The sequence below is a fragment of the Oncorhynchus keta genome, chromosome 36 (assembly GCF_023373465.1).
Source record: "Oncorhynchus keta strain PuntledgeMale-10-30-2019 chromosome 36, Oket_V2, whole genome shotgun sequence".
Taxonomy (NCBI): Eukaryota; Metazoa; Chordata; class Actinopteri; order Salmoniformes; family Salmonidae; genus Oncorhynchus; species Oncorhynchus keta.
Window position 1 is genome coordinate 21,737,811 of NC_068456.1, and position 15,527 is coordinate 21,753,337.

The 15,527-nt window shown below is 40.3% G+C and overlaps 1 protein-coding gene across 2 annotated transcripts in view; it reads right to left on the reverse strand.

Moving 5' to 3' along the window:
* LOC118369806 (pro-neuregulin-3, membrane-bound isoform) overlaps nt 1–15,527 on the reverse strand; it is a 423,343-nt gene that overhangs the window by 152,331 nt on the left and 255,485 nt on the right. The gene's annotated exons all lie outside the window — the stretch shown is intronic.

Below are 15,527 nucleotides of genomic sequence, written 5' to 3' on the forward strand. Positions count from 1 at the left end.
CTGTGGGCCTCACCCACTGGCCATCTGGCCCATAGAGCCTAAAGGACTATGCTGTGGGCCTCACCCACTGGCCATCTGGCCCATAGAGCCTAAAGGACTATGCTGTGGGCCTCACCAACTGGCCATCTGGCCCATAGAGACTAAAGGACTATGCTGTGGGCCTCACCCACTGGCCATCTGGCCCATAGAGCCTAAAGGACTATGCTGTGGGCCTCACCCACTGGCCATATGGCCCATAGAGCCTAAAGGACTATGCACTCTATCCTGTACACCGCATCAAGGCATCTCTTCACTGTACACTAAATAACTGACCTGTATATACTGTACAGCCACTCCAGTACCCCTGCATATTGAATAAGGTACTGACACTAACCTGTATATACTCTACAGCCACTCCAGTACCCCTGCATATTGAATAAGGTACTGACATTGACCTGTATATACTCTACAGCCACTCCAGTACCCCTGCACATTGAATAAGGTACTGACACTAACCTGTATATACAACCACTCCAGTACCCCTGCACATTGAATAAGGTACTGACACTAACCTGTATATACAGCCACTCCAGTACCCCTGCACATTGAATAAGGTACTGACACTAACCTGTATATACAACCACTCCAGTACCCCTGCACATTGAATAAGGTACTGACACTAACCTGTATATACAACCACTCCAGTACCCCTGCACATTGAATAAGGTACTGACACTAACCTGTATATACAACCACTCCAGTACCCCTGCACATTGAATAAGGTACTGACACTAACCTGTATATACTCTACAGCCACTCCAGTACCCCTGCACATTGAATAAGGTACTGACACTAACCTGTATATACAACCACTCCAGTACCCCTGCACATTGAATAAGGTACTGACACTAACCTGTATATACAACCACTCCAGTACCCCTGCACATTGAATAAGGTACTGACACTAACCTGTATATACAGCCACTCCAGTACCCCTGCACATTGAATAAGGTACTGACACTAACCTGTATATACTGTACAGCCACTCCAGTACCCCTGCACATTGAATAAGGTACTGACACTAACCTGTATATACAGCCACTCCAGTACCCCTGCACATTGAATAAGGTACTGACACTAACCTGTATATACAACCACTCCAGTACCCCTGCACATTGAATAAGGTACTGACACTGACCTGTATATACTGTACAGCCACTCCAGTACCCCTGCACATTGAATAAGGTACTGACACTAACCTGTATATACTCTACAGCCACTCCAGTACCCCTGCACATTGAATAAGGTACTGACACTAACCTGTATATACAGCCACTCCAGTACCCCTGCACATTGAATAAGGTACTGACACTAACCTGTTTTTACAACCCCTCCAGTACCCCTGCACATTGAATAAGGTACTGACACTGACCTGTATATACTCTACAGCCACTCCAGTACCCCTGCACATTGAATAAGGTACTGAAACTGACCTGTTTTTACAACCCCTCCAGTACCCCTGCACATTGAATAAGGTACTAACCTGTATATACAACCACTCCAGTACCCCTGCACAATGAATAAGGTACTGACACTGACCTGTATATACTTGCTTTCTCGCGTTTCTTTAACTCACATCATAGATATTCTGTGGTTTTTATTAAGACAACCTTTCAAAAGTTTGGGTTCATTTACACATGTCCATGTTTACGAAAGAAAAGCAAATTTTTTGCGCATTAAAATAACATCAAATTGATCAGAAATATAGTGTAGACATTGTTAATGTTTTAAATGACTATTGTAGCTGGAAACAGCTGATTTTTAATGGAATATCTACATATGCGTATAGAGGCCCATTATCAGCAACCATCACTCTTGTGTTCCAATGGCAGGTTGTGTTAGATAATCCAAGTTTATAATTTTAAAAGGCTTATTGATCATTAGAAAACTTTTTTGCAATGATGTACTCATTAGAGAGTGTACTCTCAACAGAATACATAGTATCAGCATTTGTGGGTTCGATTACAGGCTCAAAATGGCCAGAAACACAGAACTTTCTTCTGAAACTCATCAGTCTATTCTTGTTCTGAGAAATGAAGGCTATTCTATGCAAGAAATTGCCAAGAAACTGAAGATCTCATACAACGATGCGTACTACTCCCTTCACAGAACAGCACAAAATGGCTCTAACCAGAATAGAAAGAGGAGTGGGAGGCCCTGATGCACAACTGAGCAAGAGGACAAGTACATTTGTGTCTAGTTTGAGAAACAGACATCTCACGATCCCTCAACTGGCAGCTTCATTAAATAGTACCCGCAAAACACCAGTCTCAACGTCAACAGTGAAGAGGCGACTCCGGGATGCTGGCCAGTTTGCGCTGTTCTGTGAAGGGAGTAGAATATGTAGATATTCCATAAAAAATCTGCCGTTTCCAGCTACAATAGCCATTTACAACATTAACAATGTCTATACTGTATTTCTGATCAATTTGATGAGATTTTCATGGACAAACATTGTGCTTTTCTTTCAAAAACAAGGACATTTCTAAGACTCCGAACTTTTGAAGAGTAGTGTATATTTTGTATTCTATTTTCTTTTATTATCTATATTATTATTATTACTCAAGGTAAGAATTTCACTGTACTGTTTTACACATGTATGCCGTGCACATGGCAAATAAACTTTGAAATTGAATACAAAAAAATGGTTTGTCTAATATTCTAAACTAATGGACTCAAGTTCTTGTTGTCTTCTCTATGGTGCTCTCTCAACCATAAATGTCTTTGTTGTGTTTCTGTATGTACATGACCTCAGAATAATGTTCATTATGTAAGTGCAGTTCAAAAACAATTTCATAACCACCACAAGTGCCCGTGGAGGCATCTGCCATAGCGCTGAATGGAAATCACTGTACAGTGTGGAAATGGTGCCAATCCTGCTGCCCCCCCAATGCAAGCAACCTTTTAGCGACATCAACCAAGCACTATGTACTCTGTGTATGCACTCACTTTAACATCATGCGTCAAGTGATGATGGCAAAACAAAAGCCCACCTCTAACATAGTAGGAGCTCATTGTTCCTTCTTGGACACAGGACTTTGATTAGATCATAACATGAAGACAGTGACAGATGTGAACACAGAAGCAGGAACATGATGAATAAGAAGACAGGTAGACAGAAGCAGACAGGCCTCCACGCCATGAAAAATCAATCCCCCTCTTCTCTTCGCGCCGAAATCTCGAAAAAAGACCTGATAGATAGCTACACTGCTTGATAGATACGTCTAACCTTTTGGCGATGCACCGTCTCAATGTAATGGGCCTCAAATTAAAACCTACATCTGAAGATAGCTCTAAGGGAGCAGTTACTATGCTTGTTAAATATTTCAGCATCTGCTGTCTTCGTTTCCTATCACTGTTAAACAAAGTCTCCTGGCCTGTAATCTTTCATGAAAGTTCTCTCCCTGCTTTCCCAATATCTCCTTCTTCCCAATATCTCTAATTCTCCTTGTCTGCTGTAGGCTACAATGCACCTCTGTTTCTTCTAGGATAACGCTTCTCGAGGTCTAATGTTTTTTTTTATATATATTTTTTTAGGTTTGTGGATGTTTGCCCCAATTTTTTTTATTACTACTTCTCCCCCTAACTGTGTTTATTTTTAGTAAAAGCACTCTATCTTGCAAAGGGGCTATACTAACTCAATAAGAGTTTGGGCAAAAGGAGGGAACATTTGCATACATTTGCATGTCATTAGCACATCAAACCTTCTGACTTGAAAGGGACGCCTTGATTATAAACACCACAAAATTATGTCTCCATCCTCTCTCTCTCTCTCTCTCTCTCTCTCTCTATGTATGTGGTTTTCTGCATGTCTGAGTGAGACTATATGAATAAAGTCTGCTGCTTAATGTTATTCCTTAACATCTAATACATCTTTCTCCATTGCTATGACGAACTCTCTTCAGCCCTCCTGATGACAGCAGTGGGGTTGACAGCCTAGAAGGTAATTGAGAGATAACTACTAGTTGTCAGAGGAAGGTTCAACTAGACAATCATCAGCACAGTTCTCATGTTGAAGAATATCTCTAAAGCGATAAGGATGGATACAGATACAATGCCTGTTCAAGCATGAGACTAAGCTACATCCAAGTGAAGGATGAATGTAATGCAACACGTGCAGTGGGTGTGAGTAGGTGTGAGCATGCAAACACATTTCTCTCTGTCACGCCCTGACCTTAGTATTCTTTGTTTTTTCTTTATTATTTTGGTTAGGTCAGGGTGTGACATGGGTGATATGTGTGTTTTTGTCTTATTCTAGGGTGTTTGGACTGTCTAGGGTTTTTTGTAGATTTATGGGGTTGTTTTCATCTAGGTGTTTATGTTGGTCTATGGTTGCCTAGATTGGTTCTCAATTAGAGTCAGGTGTTTATCGTTGTCTCTGATTGGGAACCATATTTAGGCAGCCATCTTCTTTGGGTATTTCGTGGGTTATTGTCTATGTTATGTTGCACATTAGCCCATTATATAGCGGTCACGGTCGTTTTGTTGTTTTTGTTTTATTGTTCTTCATGTTCATTAAGTAAAGAAGAATGTATTCTAACCACGCTACGCTTTGGTCTACTCCATACGATGATCGTGACACTCTCTCCTTGTGTTTGTAGCCTACTTAACAAGTAATAACTAGCTTTCCAATGAGTGCAGATAAGGAAGGTCGTTCAAAGGCGCAGAATAATTCCTTTAGTGAGCCTCATGGCCAAAGAACCTAATATTCTGAATCACCTCAGTTGTGGGTGTTAATTGGAAATGCCCTGCTATTTATCAAACCCAGCATGTTAACACACTTCCACAATTATCTTGTTGAATCATATTAATTAGAAAGAACAATGACGTCAACACTAATCAATTGAAACTTCAAGAGGTGGGGAAATTGCATTCTGACTGAACTCTCGCCTTGAGCAGGAAACAGGCCTGAAATAACACAGTGATCTTAATCTCAGGCTAATCAGGTAGAATGATTAGCCAAAGTGGATTTGTTGAGGAGGGTCATGATAATTTCACGCCCACACATTCCCCACCGGTTATTAGAAAAAGGCTCTCTGTCTGTAGTTTGCCTTTACTGCTTGTAGTCCATATTAAATACAGTATATACTGTACACAAATGCATATACAGTGGCAAGCACATATACTGTATTTATGTAGAGTGGGAGCTTAGTCACTGTTCAGGTAAGAGGGCAACATCATCTTGGTCGTTGCTCTGAACAGAGGGGTTTCAATTACTGCCATGAAGACCTTTTTCTATAGTGAAACAAGTCTGTGCAGAGAATGAGCCTCAGCGGAAGTGTTTAAGGGATAGTTTGCGGTTTTGGCAATGAGGCCCTTTATCTACTTCCCCAGAGTTTCATTTTTTTTATTACCAATGCTTATTTGAATTTAAAGGGATATTTATGGATTTTGGCAATGTCAGAGAAATGTTTATGTCTCTGCTTTCATGTATGACGGATGTTAGTGGTAGTTTCGTGGCCAATGCTAACTAGTGTTAGCGCAAAGACTATAGACTTCCAGTCATTACGCTAACACTAGTTAGCAATTGCACTAACACTAGTTACAGTAGCAACTTCCTTCAAACTTCACACAGATAAATAAAAGTATCCACAAGTTCATCTAACTCTGACTCATTGCCAAAATCCCAAACTATCACTTTAAACTCAAATAAGCACTGATAATAAAAAATAAATTAAAAAGAGGTATGACTCCTTACACTTGAGTGTGTTGATCTAACCTTGTACAAAGGGCTGATTACAATAGGCAAGTGAACATCAGGTATTTAATTACCAGTAATTGCATTTGCTTTAATCAGAGTGTCTCTGATATACAAGACTATGAGCATGTGCTCTGCAAACATTACCATACTTAAATCAAAATGCAGATAAAGCTGATTCTACCCTCCCTCTCCTCTGTCTATTCCAATCCCGGTCGTCTCTCCCTCTTCCGTTTTGCTGGCATACTGAGTGTACTTAATCAAGTCTGTGAGGGTTAATTTACAGACACTCTCTGTCTAGCTACAATATTTGGACTCTTATCCTAATTTTCTCCAACCTTGAAAACATGCATCTGCATCAGAAGCACTCATTACTCAGAGAGGGCTCAGGCGAGCCCCCACTGATACACAATCAATTTCACGCTCCGATGGCATTAAGAACAGACAAGAAAAAGAGGGGAGATATTTTTTTTTTTTTTACTGAAGCAGATGGGTTTTTCATGCAGCCGGGATACAGACAGGGAGCAGAATGGATCTGCTGTTTGTTTACCACTCATGGCGCTCACACACACACACACACACACACACACACACACACACACACACACACACACACACACACACACACACACACACACACACACACACACACACACACACACACACACACACACACACACACACACACAACCTCAAGGCTGACTATATGGAATAACAGGGAGTCAAAAAACAGTACACCACATAATACAATTGTCCCCCTCCATATACCGGACACACTCTTGTGCTCAGGTGCATTGTGGGTACTCAGGAGCTCCCTGTGGAAATTATCAGGTGAGGGAAAGAGAGGTTATATATTTAAAACGAGCAGCTTCACTTAATGTCCTCTAGGCTGGCGTTAATCAAATCACTGTCTGACGTCCCTGAACACACATGGAAATTCCAGGGTTATGGTAAGTGTGAATGGAGAAATGTTGAAAGAATTGGAATTGAATCCTTCTCAATGTCTATGGCAACAGTACACAGTTAGAAAACCATCAGGAAGGAAGATCCGAACACATACATATGTAGGATCTTCATTTGAGCCAATTTGCTAGAGCAGGAAAAAAATCCTACAGCAAGAGGAAATGTGAATTATTATAATTAATGGACATTTTTGTAGGGGTTGATAAATTTCAATTTTGAAGAGGAAATTAAAAACTTCAGAAGCCTTTTTAAACCTCAAATATGTTAGCAAATTAAGATTCTATATCTGTGTGTTTTCCTTCCCTCCCTCTACGCCCTGATCTTTGGTGGAGTGTAAAAAAAACTGTTTTCTGGAACAGCAGTTTGCTCCAGGAGTTACTCTGCTTGTTATCTAACTCAAATGTCAATCGAGATGATGAGTGCTGTCAGACATGACTGAAAGGAGCCCAAACTTTCTCAGAAAAACAGTATATCATTATTTTATAGAGAATGCAGGTTTTTTTTTTGCCAGAGGCTGCACAACACTGATTGTCCTCAAAGGACCTCCTCGGGGCATAGGACTTGTCCTTTGGAGTGAAACCGTTGCAATGAACCAAGTCATTGACTTAAATGAAGCTAAGGCTTCACATGCCTAGTTCTCGGAAATCATTTTCTTAGCCCTTTTATCATGGACACAGACTCCTCGACACCACTACCGTTCCAGTCCCCCACATCAGTCTAAAATAAAACGTAAGAACTCAAAGTAGTTGTAGGCCTAGTTACTTTGTGTAAGCCCAAGACACCACTGTCCTGTCCATACTGCTATCCCTCAGTGCAACTGATCAATGAATAACAAATGGCTTGGTGAGGCAATAGAAAAGACAGCCATCTGTTTAGATTTTCTCAACATTGATCTTAGCCTGGTCCCAGATCTGTTTGTGCTTTTGCCTTCTCCATTGTCATTGTCAGGGAAAAGAAACAGACCGGCAACAAGGCTACTAAATTCTTGCTCAGCGTACTGGATATTTTGTAACACTGCAGACTGACTGTCTGCGTCAAGTGTGTGTCTGTGTGAGCATGTGTGTAAGTGTGTAAGTGTGTGTATAAGTATGTGTGTGTGTGAGAGAGAAAGATAAGCCAGAAGGCATGTACATGTAAAGTTCTCTCCAGTAAGCTTAGGTTTTGTAACATGTTTGCAATGTATGTTGGAAACAATATTTAATTGCTCCAAAATTATGCTGAAGTTTGATCATTCATTTCAGATAAAACCCCTTTTCTACCAGGGAGAAGCAAACAGCCCCAACTGCATGGCGTCTCAGCCTCAGTAATATTGGCAGGGGCTTTGCAGGGATCTCAGCTCTCGTTTCCAACCTGCACTGCCGCACAGTGACAGACGGGATTGCCTTTTTCCGTTCCACGGCAGCGAGGAAGGCTTAACGTCTCCTTGTTACTAACTAGACGGAGGCCCTTACAGTCGGTTGACGCTGAAAAATAAATCGAATTCCCGCCCCAAAGATATAATAAATAAACACGGTTGTGTGTTCAAGCCCTGGGTCTCTCTTATCTTAGACCAAGCCTGGCCTGGCTGACACACAATTAGGGACTGATTGTTATTCAAGTAACCACTAGGGGGTAAGAGAGAGAGAGAAAGAGAGAGAGAGAGAGAGAGAGAGAGAGAGAGAGAGAGAGAGAGAGAGAGAGAGAGAGAGAGAGAGAGAGAGAGAGAGAGAGAGAGAGAGAGAGAGAGAGAGAGAGAGAGCATCCACAAAGCAACACTTTTTCATTGAAATTCATAACAAAATAAAAATACAAGTTGCATTACTTGCCTCAGAGTGAGTTCATCCCCTCCGGTTGACAAACAACATCATTGTTCACTAAAGCTGTCATTACAGTCAATAACTGTAATTTCGATGTGAAGCCAACTGAAACTGTTAAACATGAGCTGTGTTTAGCTAGCAAATGTGTTGCTAGCTTGGTTATCTCCTTGCTAGCTATCTAATTGATCAAACAGAGCTGGCAATTGCATTTTGTCTAAACCAAAACGGTTGGATACACAAATAATAATAATAATAATAATTTGTGAAATCACAATGTAATATAGTAGATGACATGGGGTGAGTTTAAAGTTCTCAAACCATATGACAGAAGCAGCTTTAATTTGATTGGCTGTTGCATGCCATTTTAATCACGTTTGAGTTGCTATACGTAACAGCAAAGTTGCTTGAGATGATGTTACTCGTAACCTGCAACTGCAACTAAAAATGCGTGACAGTTGCTTCGTGTAACCCCAGCCTAACAGTAGTAAATGGTGGTTTGATAAACTGAATTAATAGTTTGGGATGCGGTTTTCAGCTACTATATAATAATAATAATAACTTTGAGACTTAGGGAAAGGGAGTTGATTGTTAATTTATGATTCTATGGAAAATTGTTGAGTTGAGGATTGTGGCTTATGGTAGAGAAATTAACATCTGTTGGACATTCCTGCAGTCAGCATGCCAATTGCACGCTCCCGCACAACTTGAGACATCTGTGACATTGTGTTGTGTGGCAAAACTTCAAATTTTAGAGTGGCCTTTTATTGTCAGCAGCAAAGGAGAACTACTCACTAACAGAAATGTAAACACATTTGTATACAACAATTTAGGGAAATGTGCTTTTTGTGTGTATGGATGTTTTATGGTTTCAGCTCATGAAACATGGGACCAACACTTTACATGTTGGTTTATATTTTAGTCAGTGTACATTCTCATTCTTCCATTTCAGATGCACTGCAGTGTTCTGTCCCTGACCTTCTCAGTCTGCTGAGGCTATTGCCTAGGGATTGTTCAATGATATACCCTTACACGTGCAGCTAGAATAGACCTCATTAACAATGTTGAGAGATGAAACTGAAATGGTAATAATATTACTTCATTGACTGGCCTTTGACTGGAAACCATGCTGATAGGCCTGATTGTTGAGAGTGCTTTCATTTCAAAGGCAAATAACAACCAATAATTCTATAATTTTCCCCCAACAATCAAATCAGCCCTATCTCACTTAATGTTATAGAAATCATCCACACCCAGTATCTGGAATCACTGTATAATATACAACACAGTTACAGTGACTCCATGTTCTTTTTGATGCAAGGGATGTTTTATGTATTTAGGACCAAGGGACATTCCCATCCCATAAACTTAATAGAAATAACAAAGATAATCAAATCAAATAAAATTGTGTTATTGCGGGTATAGCGAAATGCTTATAATATATATATAGATACATATTTTTATATAATACAGTGTATACATATGAAATGACTAAAGCAGTATGTAAACAGTATATCAACATCATTAAAGTGACTCGTGTTCCATTATTAAAGTGCCATTGTATATAGGACAGCAGCCTCTAAGATGCAGGGCTGCGTAACCGAGTGGAAGCCGGCTAGTGATGGCTATTTAACAGTCTGATGGACTTAAGATAAAAGTTGTTTTTCATTATCTCGGTCCCAGCTTTGATGCACCTGTGTTGACCTCGCCTTCTGGATGATAGCGGGGTGAACAGGCCGTGGCTCGGTTGATTGATGTCCTTTTTGGCCTTCCTGTGACATCGGGTGCTGTAGATGTCCTGGAGGGCAGGTAGTTTGCCCCCTGTGATGCGTTGGGCAGACCGGGTGCTTTCGGAGGAACCTAACCCTTGATGTAAACTCTCCATCTCCCATCTGGTGCGAAGAATAATATTTTCAAGCCTTTACTGTCCGCTTGTATCAATGTGTTCAAGGTCCAGCAGCCTGCACTGCAATCTCGGCCTCCGAAAGTCTCCAGCAGTCCTTTCAGACTGTGTTGCCACGGCAACAGGTGGCAACGAAGAACAACCATCACCTGATTGGTCTTGAAAATATACCTAAAGTTATAGTACTCCGACTGGAGAGGACAGGTTTACGAACAGGAGGCACTGTTTTGATGCCAGTGCACCTCCATCTTGACACTCCCCTGACTGTTGTATTGGGCAGGTCCAATGGTGAGAAATGTCTCAGTCCCTGGAGCAAAAACGTTGTGCTATCCAGGAGCACGAGTACAGGACATTAAATAAGCGGCTCCCAAACGTTTTAAACCAGCATCAGGAAATATTGAATTTCATAGTTTGTATGGGATTCAATGACATTATGAAGGGCAGCTCAGAACAGTTGAAGATGGATTTTAAACAACTGATTGTGTCACGCCCTGACCTTAGAGATCCTTTTTATTCTCTATTTTGGTTAGGTCAGGGTGTGACTAGGGTGGGCAATCTAGTTTTCCTATTTATTTGTTTGGCCTGGTATGGTTCCCAATCAGAGGCAGCTGTCTATCGTTGTCTCTGATTGGGGGATCATACTTAGGCAACCTTTTTCCCACCTTAGTTTGTGGGATCTTGATTTTGTATCGTTCCTGTGTATCCTACTGTCACGGTCGTCATAATGAGGAGACCAAGGTCCAGCGTGATGAGCGTACATAACTCTTTTAATTAAAGAGAGAACACTGAACGAAACTATACAAAACTACAAAATGAACCGCGAAGCTACGTATATGACAATTGCATACAGGGAACTAAACATAGAATAACAACCCACAAACTATCCAAGGAATATGGCTACCTAAATATGGTCCCCAATCAGAGACAACGATAAACAGCTGCCTCTGATTGAGAACCAATCCAGGCAACCATAGACATAAAAATACCTAGACTAGAAAACCCCCATAAACATACAAAAAACCCTAGACAATACGAAAACTACACAAACCACCCTTGTCACACCCTGACCTAACCAAATAATAAAGAAAACAAAGATAACTAAGGTAAGGGCCTGACACCTGCAGAACTTCACGTTCGTTTTGTATTTTGTTGTTTTTTCAGTGTTCATTTTAATAAAAGTAAGATGTTCGCCTACCACCCTGCACCTTGGTCTCCTCATTCAAACGACGAGCGTAATAGATTGGGTCACTGCTTGACACCAACAAACTCCTCATAATATATGGCCATTTGCCCTCCCTAAATTGAACGTTTCAGCAGACTTTTAGCCCTCCATAACTGGCTCTGAGACTTCTGCAGCTCTGTGGGTATAACATTTATTGACCATTTTGATACCTTCTGGAAACAAAGCTTGTATTATAAGGAGGAAGGGATCCACCCAGATCATTTGGGTTCCTGGATCCTTTCACAGCATTATAAGGCTGCGTTGAGACAACGACTTATCAATGACCCAAGCCCAGCTCAGTTAATCCCAACCATTGTGTCTCTGAGTTGTCATAATGCTTCAGCAAATGTACATCATCCCAGGGGCATTGGAAGACACAATGTAAGTGACCTAATTACTGCCCTGAATGTCTCTGCTGATCCCACTGCTATTGTATACAGTAATCATGTGCCTATGAACCAGAGTGATGCTGTAGGCACAGAGGGGGTGTGCCCTAGTAGGAAGTCCACTGTGTGCAGCTCACCCTGACCTAACATAAATAGCATGAGCATGTCCACTTCTGCTAAGCTTCCTAGTAAAGCAATGAAAATAATCAAGCATCCCAGAAAAGTGCAAAAAATAGCTCATGTTAACATATGTAGCCTAAGAAACAAGGTTCATGAAGTCAATAACTTGCTAGAAACTCACTTAGATAAGTACAGTGGTAGCAATACATGGTTATAACATCTACAGAAAATACAAACATGACAATGGGGGTGGTGTTGGGGTCTATAATAAGAACCACATTATTGTAAAGCTTAGAGAGGATCTCATGTTAAATACTGTTGAAGTCATTTTGTTAATCTGCCTAACCTAAAGCCCATTATTGTGGGAAGCAGCTATAGACCATCAAGTGTTAACAGTCAGTATCTTGATAATATGTGTGAAATGCTTGATAATGTATGTGATATCAACAGAGAGGTATATTTTCTAGGTGATTTCAGTATTGAATGGCTTTCATTAAGCTGCCCACTCAACAAAAATATTAAAACTGTAACCAGTGCCTGCGACCTGGTTCAGGTTATCAGTCAACCTACCAGGGTAGTTACAAACAACACATGAATGAAATGATCAACATGTATTGATCACATATTTACAAATGCTGCAGAAATGTTGCTTTAATGCAGTGTCTAAATCCATCAGATGTAGTGATCACAATATAGTAACCATATCTAGGAAAACCAAGGTTCCAAAGGCTGGGCCTAGTAGAGTGTATAAGAGGTCTTCTTACGTTGATGATGTAAATAATATTTGTTGGTCTGTGGTGTGTAATGAGGAGCAACCAGAGGCTGCACTTGACACATTTATGAAATTGCTTATTCCAGTTACTAACAAGCATGCACCCATTAAGGAAATTACTTAAATTGTTAAATCCTTTTGGATTGATCAGGAAAATTGTATGGTTGAGAGGGATGAGGCAAAGGGTATGGCAAATAAGTCTGGCAGCACAACCGATCGGCAAACATACTGCAAATTGAGAAATCATGTGACTAAACTGCAAAAAAATATAAGAATAAACTATGCTATGAAACAAAGATAAATTATATAAAAAATTATAGTGAAAAATGTTTTGGTGCTCCTTAAATACATTTTGGGGCAAAAATGCAAACTCAGCTCATTGAATCAGATGGCTCATTCATCACAAAACCCACTGATATTGCCAACTACTTTAATACTTTTTTCATTGGCAAAATGGTGATACTACACATCCAAGTATATCTGACCAAATTATGAAAAACAAGCATTTTCATTTTGAATTCCGTAAAGTGAGTGTGGAAGAGGATTTTTTTTTTTTTGGGGGGTCTATCAACAATGACAATCCACCGGGGTCTGACAAATTGGATGGAAAATTATGAGGATTATAGCAGACAATATTGCCAATCCTATTTGCCATATCTTCAATTTAAGCCTACTAGAAAGTGTGTGCCCTCAAGCCTTCAGGGAAGCTGTCACGCCTTGGTCTTAGTATTTTGTGTTTTCTTTATTTGTTTGGTCAGGCCAGGGTGTGACATGGGTTATTGTGGTGTGTTTTTGTCTTAGGGGTTTGTGGGGTGTCTACGTAGTCTATGGCTGCCTGAGGCGGTTCTCAATCAGAGTCAGGTGATTATCGTTGTCTCTGATTGGGAACCATATTTAGGCAGCCATATTCTGTGAGTGTTTCGTGGGTGATTGTTCCTGTCTCTGTGTTAGTTGTTCACCAGACAGGCTGTATAGGATTTCACGTTCCGTTTGTTGTTTTGTATATATTTATAGTTATTTCATGTATCGTTCAGTTTCATTAAAGAACATGAGTAACCACCACGCTGCATTTTGGTCCTCTCCTTCGACAGACGAACGCCGTTACAGAAGCAAAAGTCATTCCGCTACCTAAGAAAAGTAAGGCCCCCTTTACTGGCTCATGCAGCCAACCAATCAACCTGTTACCAACCCGTAGTACATTTTCTGAAAAAAAATGTTGTTGACCAGATAGAATGCTATTTAACAGTAAACAAATTGACAACAGACTTTCAGCATGATAATAGGGAAGAACATTCAATAAGCACATCACTTACACAAATGACTGGTGAAATTTATGATAAAAAGATTGTGGAGGTTATTTTGTTAGACTTCAGTGTGGCTTTTGACATTATCAGTCATAGTCTGCTGCTGGAAAAATGTATGTGTTATGGCTTTACACCCCCTGCTATATTGTGGATAAAGAGCTACTGTACCTGTCTAACAGAATACAGAGGGTGTTCTTTAATGGAACCCTCTCCAACATAATCCAGGTAGAATCAGGAATTCCGCAGGGCAGCTGTATTGGCCCCTTACTTTTTTCAATCTTCACTAATGACATACTACTGCCTTTGGGTAAAGTGTGTCTATGTATGCGGATGACTCAACAATATAAACGTCAGCTACTACAGCAACTGAAATGACTGCAACACATAACAAAGAGTTGCAGTTCATTTCAGCATGGGTGGCAAGGAATAAGTTAGTCCTAAATATTTCAAAAAGTAAAAGAATTGTATTTGGGACAAATCATTCACTAAACCCTAAACCTCAACTAAATCTTGTAATAAATCATGTGGAAATTGAGCAAGCTGTCATGGTCAAAACATAAAAAACAGATACATAAAAACATTTTCCTTAAAGTATATATTTATATAAGTTTTAATATTACTCTCCCCACTTCAACAACAAAAAAACTTAAATAGATGCAATTTTGTCCTTGAAACATTTAATTAAAGTAATGTAGAATTCCATTCATTTCTATGCAGGACTGATTCTTCTGGGGAGTTCCAATATGCCCGACAGGTGGCTTTAAAACCTCCCATTACATAGCATCAGCAATCCTGGGTTTATATAGATCATTGGGCCATACCTAAGGTGAGTTTTGACCCGAGTCAAATAACCATAAAGTAGCACTGTCTAAAACCCAGAAAATCCACTACTCTCTGAGATTCCCTTTGATGTGTTTGTGACTGTGTGTGTGTAGTACTCTTGGCAGCATTACTTCTGTGTGACATACTTTCAGAGAATTGCCATGGCTGGCACAGTAACAACTCAGCATTAAAACATCAGTCCTTCGGTGACCAGGTCCCTTCAGAGCAGGTGACATAACAGAAGTTTTGAACAGCCAGCCGACTGGAATTTCTCAGGTTATGATTTGGAAGGAGTTTGTTCTGGGACGTAATTAGAGAGGCCCAGTGTTTGAAAAGGCTAAGTGCCTCGGAGTAGTAGTCAAATAAGTACAACGACTTAAACTACTTCACCATTTACAATTCAAACGTGGACCATGTTCTCTTCATTTCTTGGCTCATCAATTAGGAATATTAACTTATTCATTCCTCTATGCCATTGTACCTTGGGGTGGGTAAATTGTGAAGG